Source organism: Oncorhynchus mykiss, chromosome 13 (genome assembly GCF_057628025.1).
Source record: "Oncorhynchus mykiss isolate SJ-2025 chromosome 13, ASM5762802v1, whole genome shotgun sequence".
NCBI lineage: Eukaryota > Metazoa > Chordata > Actinopteri > Salmoniformes > Salmonidae > Oncorhynchus > Oncorhynchus mykiss.
In genome coordinates, this window is record NC_143034.1 from 49,687,143 (window position 1) to 49,701,983 (window position 14,841).

The 14,841-nt window shown below is 42.1% G+C and overlaps 1 long non-coding RNA gene across 4 annotated transcripts in view; it reads left to right on the forward strand.

Moving 5' to 3' along the window:
* The window catches only part of LOC149978913 (uncharacterized), a 30,814-nt gene extending 18,660 nt beyond the window's left edge, over positions 1-12,154 (forward strand). Inside the window, exons 2-3 of one of the 4 annotated variants that reach the window (XR_016485954.1) lie at positions 568-687; positions 10,832-12,154. This is a non-coding gene — a long non-coding RNA (uncharacterized LOC149978913). Of the gene's footprint in view, positions 1-567; positions 2,739-3,197; positions 8,306-10,831 lie in introns of those variants that run through there. The other 3 variants (XR_016485953.1, XR_016485951.1, XR_016485952.1) reach the window with 3 other exon arrangements.
* Positions 12,155-14,841: the final 2,687 nt, after the last annotated feature.

Sequence of the window (14,841 nt, forward strand, 5' to 3'; positions counted from 1 at the left end):
AAAACCACAACCACATGTTAAACAGTGACTAAGGGTCAGTATTATGCAGCTACAGTGACAGCATAGGGTCTTTAGTCATTTCCTTTGTCTTTTTCTCCTCTTTCATTACAACTCTTTCAACTTCTCGATTCCCACTCAGCCTCTTGATGAGACTGAAAATACCTCCCACTTCCCAGTTTCTGTATCTCTAGTTTGATCAGAATAGGCCGCTTTCTTGAGAACCACACAAAGTTGAGTGACTAAATGTGAGCAGGTTGGACAGATGTTTCTGATCAAGCTTGTCTCTGACAGTTAGGCGGAGCCAGCCGGGGGCCTCTCGGAGACTCTTGTTGAGCAGTAATCCTGCCTCTCCCTCCCACTGAGGACCTGCACCCACCTGACACCTCTGTTGCATCACACAAGAAAGGAGTCGCGTGAAACATTCATGATCCTCTATTAAATATTAATCCCATCAAACAGAAAGGAGGCAGATGAAGATTAGGCTCTGCCGTCATCCAAAGGCCTCGCACATGGCTTCTTCTCATCAATTAGTAACAAGAGACCTCAGTGACTGTTTTTCATTAACAGGTGAAAGATCAACTCATGGCTGGATTGCTGATGAAGGTGATTGAGCGCTGTAGAGAACACCTGGGCTAGAATCCATGGAATGTTCTGAAGAAGAAGTCTGATGCCAACTGAAACAAACAGGTAGCTCTGTTGATATGATTATGTGCCAAAATCACTTGGGTAGCCGCAACTGCTTCTGTAGCTGATGAATAACAGCATGGAGAACCACTTCAAACACAGAAAACAGACTATGATCCTAAACAAACAGCATTTGTGAAAGACATACAGCGTTTTTTGGAAGTAGTAGTTTAATTCAGTAAAACATGACACCACCCGTTCAATGTAGAATCAATGTACCTATTTAATGGAGAGAAACCTAAATACATTACTGCTCAAGTGAATTCAATTAAATGTTTCTAGCATTTCTCTCTGAAGCACTGATTCACTCAGCTGCAGTTTTGTCCTCTGAAAAATGCAAGTCTATCCAACCAAGAAGAAGCAGCAAGCATGCCATTGACCTGCCACTGTAGCAAAATACCATTTTTAAGCCACTACTAACTGAATGAAACCACCAATACTCTGTGATTCACAATATTCAAAGAGAGGCAGCGCGCGAGAGCGAGACAGCTCGCACGAGAGAGAGAGGAGGGAAAACTAGAGTACAGTAGTGCAGGACTATGGAGCCTCTGATTAGTAACGCTTGGATCTGCTTGTCAGCTGACAGAGATAGGTTAAATTTAGCAAAAGTTCAGTGAGGCGAACAGAAGGGGCAGTGTCAGAAAACACTGTGTTCTAAAGTTGTGGCTACTTGCCTTAAAACTTCATGTTGGGGTTTAGTTATGATTTATTTACATTGTGTGGTACTGCAGCAGCTATTTTCATCATAGTTCCTTTGAGTCTAACGTTGGACTCAAGTCTGTATACTGTTAGTTGTCGGCTCTCTGCTCTTCTAAATGGGTTATGGCCGTGCTTAATTCATGGTGTTTGTCCGTAAAGAGTAATGTGAGGGATGATGACCTGCTGTGGAGAGAGTTAATACACTGAACCAAATATAAATGCAACCATTTAGAATATTTAATGTAAGGAAATCAGTCAATTAAAATAAATGCATTAGGCCCTAATCTTTGGATTTCACATGAATTGGTCACAGATACCATTTTTAAAAAGGTTGGGGAATGCATCAGAAAACCACCAGCCAATAGCCTTTGCATAAAAACAAAAGAGTTAACCTCCTTCGCATAGAGTTGATCAAGCTATTGATTGTGGCCTGTGGAATGTTGTAACAGTCCTCTTCAATGCCTGTGCAAAGTTGCTGGATATTGGCGGGAACTGGAACACACATCGATCCAGGGCATCCCAAACATGCTTAATGTGTGAGGATGCAGGCCATGGAAGAACTGGGAGATTTTCATCTTCGAGGATTTGTGTACAGATCCTTCCGACATGGGGCTGTGTATTATCATGCTGAAACATGAGGTGATGGCGGCGGATGAATGGCACAACAATGGGCCTCGGAATCTCGTCACGGTATCTCTGTGCATTCAAATTGCCATCGATAAAATGCAATAATGTTCATTGTCCGTAGTTTATGCCTGCCCATACCATAACCCCACTGCCACCATGGGGCACTCTGTTCACAATGTTGACATCAGCAAACCACTCACCCACACAACGCCATCTGCCTAGTACAGTTTAAACCAGGATACAGAGAGCACACTTCTCCAGCGTGTCAGTTCGACATCGAAGGTGAGCATTTGCCCACTGAAGTCGTTACAGTCAGGCCAAGACCCTGGTGAGGACAACGAGCATGCCGATGAGCTTCCCTGAGACGGCTTCTGACAGTTTGTGCAGCAATTCTTCCATTGTACAAACCCACCGTTTTATCAGCCGTCTGGGTGGCTGGACTCAGACGATCCCGGAGGTGAAGAAGCTGGATGTGGAGGTCCTGGGCTGGCTTGGTTACGTGTGGTCTGCAGTTGTGAGGCTGGTTGGACGGACTGCTAAAATCTCTAAAATGACATTGGAGGTGGCTTATGGTAGAGAAATTGACATTCAATTTTCTGGAAACATCTCTGCAGTCAGCATGCCAATTGCACACTACCTCAAAACATGAGACATCTGTGGCATTGTGTTGTGTGACAAAACTGCACATTTTTAGTGGCCTTTCATTGTCCCCAGCACAAGTTGCACATGTGTAATGATCATGGTGTTTAATCAGCTTCTTGATATGCCACACCTGTCAGGTGGATGGATTATCTTGGCAAATGAGAAATGCTCACTAACAGGGATGTAAACAAGTTTCTGCCCAATTTGAGATAAATAAGAGATAAATAAGCTTTTTGTGCGTATGGAAAATGTTTGAGCTCATGAAACAACACTTTACATGTTGTATTTATATTTTTGTTCAGTGTAGTATGAAGATAATATACATTTGGCATAGGGGGAAGCCTAATGAAAAGCATGCAGGATTTAATACTCCCAAACAGTATGGCTTTGCTCCTTCTCCTTGGTGTGGTACACTGAGCACACTAAGCCAAGCAGGTGCTCCACTGAAACATGAGAGGGTTGCCATCTGTCTGTTTAAAAAATGTAATAGGTAAATCATTACATATCGCACCATGTGAAAGCACAGTTAATATGTTGTCTTACAGAGATGCCTGCATCGACAGCTTCAGGGGATTTCTATGAGAGCAATACATCTTCCAAACACCTTTTACAAACAGCAAAAGTCACTGGTGGGTCAGAGTGAATTCCTATTGGGTCATGTTCAGTAGGGAACACCGTAGCAAAACCTTTTTCAATGAAAAACAAAAATGTATTTGTATTCTGTATTCTTAATGGACTAGAATACAACCCTCATGTTATGGCTTTATGATTGGTTAGTGGCTTCAAATATGCTTGAGTAAATCCTAAGTATACTGAACAAAAATATAAACGCAACATCTAAAGTGTTGGTCCCATGTTTCATGAGCTGAAATAAAAGATCTCATCCCATCCCATGTGTTCACATCACTGGCAGTGAGCATTTCTCCTTTGCCAAGATAATCCATCCACCTGACAGGTGTGGCATATCTAGAAGCTGATTAAACAGCATGATCATTACACAGGTGAACCTTGTGAAGGGGAATATTTTTGTGCATACAGTATGAAACATTTCTGGGATATTTTATTTCAGCTCATGAAACATGGGACCAGCACTTTACATGTTGCATTTATATGTTTGTTCAGTGCAATTAGGGGGCTATGAGTCACAGTGCTATTAGATATTTAGACAGCCTGTGCTGACTTGCGCTGGCTGATACATTCTAGTTGTTGTACGGAGACCAACCATCTGTGCATCACAGACAGGTCATTGGCATCCCTGCAAAGAAGCATCGTCATAGCTATGTTCACTTCAGAGATGAAAGAAGGCCAGAATTCAAAAGGACAGCCAAGCTCTACCCACCACTACCCACCCAGCCCATTTAACTCATCAGTGGCACTGCCAAGCTGCCAGGACCGGCCCAGAGCCCATCCACACTGCTGACAGTCACAGGAAACACAGATAACCGAGCCAACAGATAGAGCCAGAGCATGGCAACGATGGCCTCAGCCAGACCATCAGATCAGATATATGACAGAGTCATCCAACCATCCCTGGCCTCTACTACCAGAGCTGCCCTGGGGGTTTGTGTCTGGCTCCCACCTCAGCTCACCATCAGTCAGTCACAGACTTGTCGCCAATAGGAATTAAATGACACCTGGTCTCCACATTGGCCACACATGATGTTCCAATAACTTCAACATGCTGCCCTCAAGGCATAGAAGTGTTTGATTTGCAATGTTGATGTACTCAAAGTACTAAAGTAAGGCAAGGAATTGACGTACACAAAATGATTGCGCTCTCTGTTATTTTTGGATAATGACCAGCTACCCTTTTCTCTATCGCCACATAAAAACGTAAGGCATTTCCATGTAACCCCCCCGAAAACTATGAGCACTAATAAGTGAAGTTCATATGAGCATATCAAATTTGGTGTCAAATGAAAGCTAATAGTCTGTGTTTTAGAAATTAAGGCATACAGTGCATTCGGAAAGTATTCAGACCCCTTCCCTATTTCCACATTTTGTTACGTTACATCCTTATTCTAAAATGGATTAAATAAAAAAAAATCCTCATCAATATACACACATTACCCCATAATGACAAAGTGAAAACAGGTTTTTAGAATTTTTTGCAAATGTATAAAAAAATGTATAAAACAGAAATACCTTATTTACATACGCATTCAGACCCTTTGCTATGAGACTCGAAATTGAGCTCAGGTGCATCCTGTTTCCATTCATCCTTGAGATGTTTCTACAACTTGATTGGAGTCCACCTGTGGTAAATTCAATTGATTGGACATGATTTGCACACACCTATCTATATAAGGTCCCACAGTTGACAGTGCATGTCAGAGCAAAAACCAAGTCATGAGGTCAAAGGAATTGTCTGCAGAACTCCAAGACAGGATTGTGTCGAAGCATAGATCTGGGGAAGGGTGCCAAAATGGAAGAAGTTTAGAAACACCAAGACTCTTCCTATAGCTGGCCACGCGGCCAAACTGAGCAATCGGGGGAGAAGGGCCTTGGTCAGGGAGGTGACCAAGAACCCGATGATCACCCTGACAGAGCTCCAGAGTTCCTCTGTGGGGATGGGAGAACCTTCTAGAAGGACAACCATCTCTGCAGCATTCCACCAATCAGGCCTTTATGGTTGAGTGGCCAGACGGAAGCCACTCCTCGGTAAAAGGCACATGAGAGCACGCTTGGAGTTTGCCAAAAGGCACCTAAAGGACTCTCAGACCATGAGAAACAAGACTCTCTGGTCTGATGAAACCAAGATTGAACTCTTTGGCCTGAATGCCAAACGTCACGTCTAGAGGAAACCTGTCACCATCTCTACGGTGAAGCATTGTGGTGGAGCATCATGCTGTGGGGCTGTTTTTCAGCGGTAGGGACTGGGAGACTAGTCAGGATTGAGGGAAAGATGAACAGAGCAAAGAACAGAGAGATCCTTGATGAAAACCTGCTCCAGAGTGCTCAGGACCTCAGACTGGGGAGAAGGTTCACCTTCCAAAAGGACAACGACCCTAAGAACACAGCCAAGACAACGCAGTAGTGGCTTCAGCTCTGAATGTCCTTGAGTGGCACAGCCAGAGTCCAGACTTGAACCCGATCAAACATCTCTGGAGAGACCTGAAAATAGCTATACAGCAACGCTCCCCATCCAACATGACAGAGCTTGATAGGATCTGCAGAGAAGAATGGGTGTGCCAAGCTTGTAGCGTCAAACCCAAGAAGACTCGAGCCTGTAATCGATGCCAAAGGTGCTTCAGCAAAGTACTGAGTAATGGGTCTGAATACTTATGTAAATGTCATATTTCAGTTTTTATTTTTAATAGATGTGCAGAAATGTCTAAAAACCTGTTTTTGCTTTGTCATTGCGGGGTATTGTGTGTAGATTAATGAGGGGAAAAAACTATTTAATTCATTTTAGAATAAGGCTGTAACGTAACAAAAATGTGAAAAAGCCAAGGGGTCTGATTACTTTTTGAATGCACTGTATATACATTTTTCAACCATTGTCATTCTAACGAATTAGGAATAAGCCAAGGCTTTTAAAGGGGTCTTAGGAAACATCTGGCAGAACAAGTCTTAAAAGGTAGTAAGAAGTACATTAAAACACAACAATGTTGAAGTAAAGACCCCTGCCATCATTCTCTAACCAGATGTTAATCAACTTAATTTACTGTAGTTCAATAACCAAAATGTGTTTTATCATAGCTGACACCCTATTCTTTCTGCAGACATCTTTGAATCCTAATTCAGAGTAAACATTTAACAGGGAGTTTGGAAAACGTCACATAAACTGAGGAAAATTGTATCGTCATTCTGTTACTCAAACAGTTCAGATGTAAAGTTTGGTAAGTCTGTTTTTGTACAATTTTCAGTGGAAATTGTTCAAACTAGTCCTTGTGCATAGAGTTGTATGGTTTGTTTAACTTCACAATCAATGTTTTTTGTTTGGCGTACTATTAAAGTGAATAATCAAAGTCTCATTCTGTTATTCCATTACCGTGGAATAGCCCAGTATACATTCCCAAATTATTGAGAGATAATAAAATCAAAGTTCTTGATAACGATGATATCTTCAATAAAACCAATCAGATCTCCACATATCTTCTAACTCGGGACAATTTGATCACTTGGTCACACAAGAGCAAGTGATAAAAGTACTACAGGACAGCTGCCATGACATCATAAAAACGAGCCATGCAAATATTAGATCTGGGAATGTTTATGCCATCCTTAAGTTACTGATATCAACTTACCCCCACTGGCAACTTCCTGTATGCCCTTCACCTATTTCTGCCATGCTTACACATAAGACCACCACTCCACAAGCACACTGCTGTCTCTGGCAGGCCTCCAAAACGTTTGACTGACTGACTGATCCACACAGGGAGGCACTGCTGGGGTGCAGAGATCAGCAGTTCGTACATCACCACCCAACCATGCATTGCATTTCTCCGATTGAAATATACAGTATCATCTTTTCTCAGGAGTGGCAACAGACCAAAACTGGAGAGAAAGGCCAGCCTTAATATGAGGAAAGATGTAATAAAGAACATACACTGCTAGTCCAAGATCACTTAACTCCCATAATTTGATCAACTACGATATGGGCTAGCGTAAATAAACCTAGTCCTTAAGGCCACACATCTCCACATCTCCCAGTCTATCAGCCTCACTACAGATGATGGGCCTGACAGTTGACTGACAACTGATTTAAATTGACTTGTTTTCTAGGAGGTGCAGTAACCGCCTTCAGCTCTGGGTCTTCTCTCCCTCTTCTCCAGCTTGATCCTAGCAGCCTGTTGCTTGGTAACAGACTGCGACCACTTCCCTCTCCCTTAAGTGCAAGAGGCCTGCCTTGGAAAGGCTTCAGACGGGCCTGTCACTGAACCATGGGACACAGGCTCCACCATGTTCCCCTCTACTCCTGTGTTCCTGTGCTGGTTTAGAGCAGCTGAGCAGGCTGTCTTCGGGGAGCAGGAGGAGAAGGTGGTAGACCAGGCGGCTGGGAGCAGGGTCTGGCTGGTGCTGATGACAGAACCGTACAGCAGGGCAGAGGCATGGGGGACCAAGCTAGAAACCCCAAAGTCTGTCAATCCCATCAGAGTTACTAACCATCACACAATGTCAAGCAAACCTGGCCAACATGGGGCCCACTCTCATCCTGCAAAGTTAAGTCCTAGAAGAATGTGAAATCCAAAAAGGGAGTGGAAAGTGACCCTGCATCATAATACTGAAGCACCACATCTTTCTCAAATCATCTGCTGTTTCTATTTTCTAGAATTGTTGTTATTGCAGGCAGTTTTCAGTGAGTAATACTGAAAGTGGGAGGTAGGCTGAAAGTAGAATTCATTTCTTCCCAGTACTGGAACTCATAGGCCTGTACCAAACATTTTATGGAGCTAATCATAGAATTACATATAGAATCCCTATTAATTCAATAGGATCTCTGTGGGCCTATTCATAAAGATGAATCATTTCAAATGTATAAACCTTTTATTGTGGCATAAATGGTGTTTTCATCTGATTGTCGAATCATCACTTCAAAGGGCTCCTTTACTAGGCTACCAGCGCACGTTCATTCACTTGCAACATATTTCCAGCCTCCAAACAGTGGTGAAAGGAAAGAGACATCTATTACATAAAAGACCAAAAAGTGTGATGATATTTTGGTGATTGTCATTAGGCCAGAATTTATGCCTCCACTGCTGTCCGTGCGTGTGTCGGTGTCGCCCACTCATCTCTGCCTTGCCAAAATGTCCGTGTTCTCATCGAACCACATCGCATTTTGGAGCGTAAGCTTTAGGCTACCACACGTTTTTAAGTCCATTCCCTCATTTTTCATGCCTCTGACTTCCGTGATAAAAAAGGGGTGTAACAGCATACAGTTCTGTTGACATTTGGTTTTAATTATGTCACAGGCTCATGTTGTAGCAGTATGGTGTACCTCCACTATTTATTTTGCTGGGACGCCATACCGGACCATACCGCCTGACTATGAAATGCCATGGCATATTCAAAAATAATAGCTCATTTCATATCACTACCTCTGAAAGGCTTCCTAAACTGTTGTGTCACAAAAACATTTTAAACACGAGGATAATGGACAGACTTCTGTACTGTACTTCATTCCCAGTGTGCCATGCTGTGTTCACGCTCGTGTCACATTCTGTTATAGACGGCCAGACTGGCACATTGGTCAACACAGCCTGGGGCCAAGCTGCCTGGTGCAGACAGCCCTCTTCCTGGGCACGGGCGGGCAGGCACGAGGACATCAGAACTATTTATATCCGCTTATTAAACCAGCACTGTTTTCCCAATGAAGTTGTGTCAAATGAGAAGGCAGAAAGAGGAAAGAGTGGATCCAGGTCTACTACATGCAGTACGAAATTCCCCTTTGAGATTGTACAACTCAATATTAGGAGGTTTTTCTTAATGTTTTGTAATGTTTCGATTGAGATAATACAAAACAAAAACAAATTGAGAGTAGCAAAGTGAAATGCCATCTCTAGGGAGCCATCCAGATGCTCTAAATGTGTGCAATGTGAAGTGAAATCCATGGAATGTGTTCAGCAAACCACAAAAAAAGTTTAAATAACTTTGGCATGGGTCAATAACTATGAATGTTATGAACGTAACCAGACAAAGGCCATTACCTTATCAGGATCAGCTAACAGACATATTCTCATTCAGACATGGCCAAGACAAAATATTCATAAAATAACAGGAAGCTGACACAATCTGATGTTATTGTGAATCCATCGCCCCAGTCACCTGCTTTGAGTCTCGCTGGCAGTCCAAGCAACACAGCTGGAAGGTATTCACTGTGAACAAAGAGAAATTGTGAAGGGAAACTCAACAATCATCCTTGACAAAAGTCAAGTCACTAATTTGAAACATCCCCTATAGGTCCCCTGTAAGTAACGATGATCTGCTGTGCCTGTGAGCAAAGATTTACAATGTAAAATTGCACAACCACTTGTTAATGTAGCTAAGGTAGCCTAAATAGTGATTTTCTTTTGTGAGTTGATGTGAGGAACAAAAAGAAAATAAAGAAGTAGAAGGGGAAAAATAAGTGGAAATTAGAACATATTTTCCCCCTCCATTCAATCACATAATTTACTTCACATAAATTAAATTCTCTATATAAGAGAGCACATTTTATAAATACATTTTTGGATTGAATTTGTTAATCTGATGTGTGTGGTCTCTTTAACAGGAGTCAAAAGAAAATGCTGCGTTTATAACCAAGTGGGCATCTGGTATTTACCACACTGGTAAAAATCCAGTTGAACGAACCTCCAACAAGTCTACCAGCGGAAAACTCGTGTACCATCCCCGAGCTCCGATTTCTCACACATGCTGAACTCTGACGTCATATTAAGGAAACGGTCTCAATAACAGCATTTTCGGCAGTAAAATGCAACAACAAAATAGTATTTATAGAAAGTAATCTATTAATGTGTTTTTTTAACACTATAATTTGCTTGCGAGCGTGATAGCTGTACTTTTTGTCGATGGTTGACATGAGCCAATCGGCGTTTCTCAAGAAGTTGAATGCACCCAACTAGAATTTAAGAGTTCACAACTGGTAATTACCACCTTCCCATTTAGTTATCAACTCAGCAGAAGCCCCAGCATCACACGCTATACAGCTAGCTAACTAGCAAGCCAAACCGGTTTTTGACAAATATTTCCTATATCAAATCATTTGTGGGTGCAAACCCAATTTCAGATTAATACATAGGAAACGGACATGATTGATGTTGCATACTGGTTAACATAAATGTGCCTCAACAAACCTACATCGTTGCAACAAAACAAAAATGCTTTTAACCTTATAGGCAAAAAACATGTCTAGTTTAACAAGCTAGGTCACAGATGAAAGAGTTATAATTATCTCTGGCTAGGTAGCTATTTTTACTCGATTACAAGCTCAGGTACATCAAGCAATGTAGCATGTCAGGGCGAAAGAGGACACAAGTATCCGTTTATTTATTTCACCCTTATTTAACCAGGTAGCAATTCGACACACAACAACACAGAGGTAGGTAGATAGATGTGCTGTTTACAGATGGGCTATGTACAGGTGCAGTGATCTGTAAGCTGCTCTGACAGCTGGTGCTTAAAGCTAGTGAGGGAGATGTGAGTCTCCAGCTTCAGAGATTTTTGCAATTCGTTCCAGTCATGGGCAGCAGAGAACTGGAAGGAAAGACGACCAAAGGAGGAATTGGCTTTGGGGGTGACCAGTGAGATATACCTGCTGGAGCACGTGCTACGAGTGGGTGCTGCTATGGTGACCAGTGAGCTGAGAGCCAAGTAAAAAGGGGCGTGTCACTGAGGCAGGTGAGGTCTACCGTCCATGACCATGAGAGCAGTGATGTTGATGATGTCAGACCAGGGACAGTGAAGAGTCAGTACTTCTCCAAGGAGGGGGACCAACAAAGGCTTGGAGAAGAGTTCTTCAACCAGCCCTGTATAAGTTTGGCTAAAGCATTCCTGGGCAAAATACGTTCCCTAGAATCAAACATAATTTTAACCCAAACCACTGTTGAAAAACCCTTGATCAGATACAGATTATAACACATTAGGTAGGCCTATGACTAGGGCAGCCCCTGTGATGGGAAGGGGGCTCTTTGTGGACTAATGTCTACCTCTGATATAGCTACAGATTGTTACACCAGATAATGTGATTTAATTTTTTTTGCTCCGTGAAGTAATCCAACAATTTGTACGCCGCCATCTTGTCTATTTCAAGTATTTTCTCATTGATCGAGACTGGTGGGTGTTCACCCCAAGGTGCTCATGTCATGAAGGACAGACACCTGTCTCGATCAATGAGAGAAGACTTGAAATAGACAAGATGGTAGGATTACTTCATGGAACAAAAAAATGATTACCTGGTGTAACAATCTGTAGTCACCTCTGAGGATTATTGTTGCAACTAAGAGTTGGAAAGGTCATCTATTTTAATCCTGAACAGAAACACTGCTTGCATTCAAACAACCAGCAAATTTCAAAGCCAGGAAGTGCTTGTGTATGCAGAGTGACTATTAATAATCTTAGCCATTACTCCTTTGCACGTTGCTTCTTTTTAAGCCCTCCAGTGGCTGAATCCTGTGCATGTTTGTGTTTAATTAAGTTATGTCTGGACCAGTTTACAGGAAGGCTGTAATAAAAAGTATGAAAGCCATTATCATGTGGCAAGGCTTCCGGGCTGGTTGTTAATTGTCAGAGAAGCTTGGTTCCCCCCGGTGTGATCATGCATTCCACCAAACTTCCAGCACACACTGCCTCAGAACACTGTGTGGTTTGTGAACAGTCCTTTGCTCAATGCTGAAATAATTGCTCTCCTCAATGGGGACTTCTTTCAACAGCACTGAAAGAAACTCTGACTCTGAGTAGTTGGTGCTGACTGAGATCCAAACAACTGATGGGAGAGGACTTATCTTGTAGAAAAATATATTTTTCCTTCTCACATTAATCTAATTTTATACTACTTTGTCCCCCCCCCCAGCTCCATCTATACTAAATGCCTTCTCAGTGGAGTCTCATGGCCTCTGTTGATTTTGTATTTATTATGGATCCCATTACTCTTCCTAGGGTCCAGCAAAAATGAAGGCAGTTTATACAATTTTAAAACATTGCAATACATTCACAGATTTTACAACACGCTGTGTGCCCTCAGGCCCCTACTCCACCACTACCACATATCTATAGTACTAAATCCATGTGTATGTATGTTATCGTGTGTGTATGCATGTGTCCTTGCAAATGTTTGTGTTGCTTCACAGTCCCCGCTGTTCCTTAAGGTGTGTTTTTAATCAAATTTTACTGCTTGCGTCAGTTACTTGATGTGGAATAGAGTTCCATGTAGTCATGGCTATGTAGTACTGTGTGCCTCCCATAGTCTGTTCTGGACTTGGGGACTGTGAAGAGACCTCTTTGGGTATGCATGGGTGTCCGAGCTGTGTGCCAGTAGTTTAGACAGACAACTCGGTGCATTCAACATGTCAATACCTCTCATAAATAAAGGTAGTGATGAAGTCAATCTCTCCTCCACTTTCAGCCAGGAGAGATTGACATGCATGTTATTAATATTAGCTCTCTGTGTACAGTTGAAGTCGGACGTTTACATACACCTTAGTCAAATACATTTAAACTCAGTTCTTCACAATTCCTGACATTTAATCCTAGTAAAAACTACCTGTCTTAGGTTAGTTAGGATCACCACTTTATTTTAAGAATGTGAAATGTCAGAATAATAGTAGAGAGAATGATTTATTTCAGCTTTTATCACATTCCCAGTGGGTCAGAAGTTTACATACACTCAATTAGTATTTGGTAGCATTGCCTTTAAATAGTTTAACATGGGTCAAACGTTTCGGGTAGCCTTCCACAAGCTTCCCACAATAAGTTGGGTGAATACTGGCCCATTCCTCCTGACAGAGCTAGTGTAACGGAGTCAGGTTTGTAGGCCTCCTTGCTCGCACACACTTTTTCAGTTCTTTCCACCAATTGTCTATAGGATTGAGGTCAGGGCTTTGTGATGGCCACTCCAATACCTTGACTCTATTGTCCTTACACCATTTTGCCACAACTTTGGAATTATGCTTGGGGTCATTGTCCATTTGGAAGACCTATTTGCAACCAAGCATTAACTTCTTGAGATGTCTTGAGATGTGTCTTTAATATATCCACATAATTTTCCTTTCTCATGATGCCACCTATTTTGTGAAGTTCACCAGTCCCTCCTGCAGCAAAGCACCCCCACAACATGATGCTGTCACCCCCATGCTTCACGGTTGGGGTGGTGTTCTTCGGCTTGCAAGCTCCCCCCTTTTTCTCAAAACATAACGATGGTCATTATGGCCAAACAGTTACATTTTTGTTTCATCAGACCAGAGGACATTTCTCCAAAAAGTACAATCTTTGTCCCCATGTGCAGTTGCAAACTGTCTGGCATTTTTATGGTGGTTTTGGAGTAGTGGCTTCTTCCTTGCTGAGTGGCCTTTCAGGTTATGTAGATATAGGACGCTTTACTGCGGATATTGATACTTTTGTACCCGTTTCCTACAGCATCTTCATAAGGTCCTTTGCTGTTGTTCTGGGATTGATTTGCACTTTTCGCAAATCGCTAATTTCTAGGAGACAGAACGCGTCTCCTTCCTGAGCGGTATGATGGCTGCGTGGTCCCATGGCATTTATACTTGCATACTATTAATTGTGATACAGTGAAATAATCTGTCTGTAAACAATTGTTGGAAAAATTGCTTGTGTCATGCACAAAGTAGACGTCCTAACCGACTTGCCAAAACTATAGTTGAAAACAAGTTTTAATGACTCCAATCTAAGTGTATGTAAACTTCCGACTTCAACTGTACATCCAAGGGACAGTCGTGCTGTCCTGTTCTGAGCCAATTGCAATTTTCCTAAGTCCTTTTTTTGTGGCACCTGACCACAAGACTGAACAGTATTCAAGGTGGGACAAAACTAGGGCCTGTAGGACCTGCCTTGTTGATAGTTTTGTTAAGAAGGCAGAGCATCGCTTTATTAAAGACAGACTTCTCCCAATCTTAGCTACTACTGCATCAACATGTCTTGACCATGACAGTTTACAATCTATTGTTACTCCAATCAGTTTAGTCATCTCAACTTTCTCAATTTCCACATTATTTATTACAAGATTTAGTTGAGGTTTAGGGTTTAGTGAGTGTTTTGTTCCAGATTCAATGCTTTTAGTGTTAGAAATATTTAGGGCTAACTTATTCCTTGCCACCAACTCTGAAACTAACTGCAGCTCTTGGTTGAGTGTTGCAGTCATTTCAGTTGCTGTAGTAGCTGACGTGTATAGTGTTGAGTCATCCGCATACATAGAAACTCTGGCTTTACTCAGTCAGTGGCATGTCGTTAGTAAAAATTTCAAACATCAAGGGGCATAAACAGTTACCCTGGGGAATTCCTGATTCTAACTGGATGATATTCTATAGGCTTCAATTAAGACAAGTAACTCTTTATCCACATTATAGCAGGGGGTGTAAAGCCATAACACAAGTTTTTCCAGCAGCAGACTTTGATCGATAATGTCAAAAGCTGCACTGAAGTCTAACAAGACAGGCCCCACAGTCATTTTATCATCAATTTCTCTCAGCCAATCATCTGTCATTTGTGTAAGTGTTGTGCTTGTTGAGTGTC